At 40.5% G+C, this 999-nt stretch overlaps 1 pseudogene; it reads left to right on the top strand.

Moving 5' to 3' along the window:
- The first annotated feature begins 93 nt into the window (after positions 1–93).
- On the top strand, positions 94–993 carry LOC106321970 (annotated as a pseudogene).
- The last annotated feature ends 6 nt before the right edge of the window (positions 994–999 follow it).

The following is a 999-nucleotide window of genomic DNA, read 5'->3' as shown; positions in this document are numbered from 1 at the left end:
GATAACACTAAATTTTAAATGAGTTTTTAAAATTCATATCTCAATAACAAGGGATTTGTCATTTTGATACAAATCATCTCTTATTGAATACACTCCTCCTCTTCATCATGGTCGCTCTTGTACGGACCATACGAGCTCATAGGGTTTCATGGATGCAAAACATGGGATCTTCCAAAATCTCCAGCTTCACTCATCCCACCTTCTTTCAAACGCTATCATATCAGTGATATTGACTATGTGACTTCTTCCAGTGGACTGGTTTTGCTTAGAAACGACTCTGATAATGCTTACTGCTACGTGGGCAATCCAGTTTCACAGCAGTGGGTCGAAATCCCTCCACCTCCATCTGATCCGAAAGGTGCTAATTCTAGTGTGGCTTGTTTGGTGACTCGTTTGGACGAGGACGGTGTCGTTATAAGCTTTAAAGTGGTTAGGTTAGATACTGTCCAATCCACAAATAATCATTTGAGTGTGTTTCTGTATTCCTCGGAGACAGGGATCTGGACTTCCAAAGTAGACTACTATCCTTATTGCATCAGCAGCATGTGTGATATCAACCTGAATGGTACAATCTACTATAGTTCTATGAGTGAACCTGGAGTAGTCGTAGCTCTTGATTTCTATTCTGAATCCGATCAATTCCGGGTTGTCCAATTACCAGACTATCCGGATTACAACAAGGACTACTAACGAACCTTGACTATATCAGGAGGCTTTGTCATGTATCTCAGATCATTAGCTCGATACAAAGAAACTGTTTTGAAGATTTGGAGGCTGAACAATGATGACGACACTTGGCATCTTTTGTGGGAAGTAGGCTTCCCGATTATCAGTAACTATGCACCGTTGGCAAAGAATCCGTTTGATATTGGTATTGTTTATCTATGGAGTCAACGGGATTATCATTGGGTGTCATGTAACCTGCGGAAACGAAACTACACAATCCTTAGGAATGCATCTAATGATGGTCATCAAGATTGTCTCATTGACCATTTTGTA

Source organism: Brassica oleracea, unplaced genomic scaffold, assembly GCF_000695525.1.
Source record: "Brassica oleracea var. oleracea cultivar TO1000 unplaced genomic scaffold, BOL UnpScaffold04285, whole genome shotgun sequence".
NCBI lineage: Eukaryota > Viridiplantae > Streptophyta > Magnoliopsida > Brassicales > Brassicaceae > Brassica > Brassica oleracea.
This window is presented reverse-complemented; position numbering and strand designations above follow the sequence as displayed.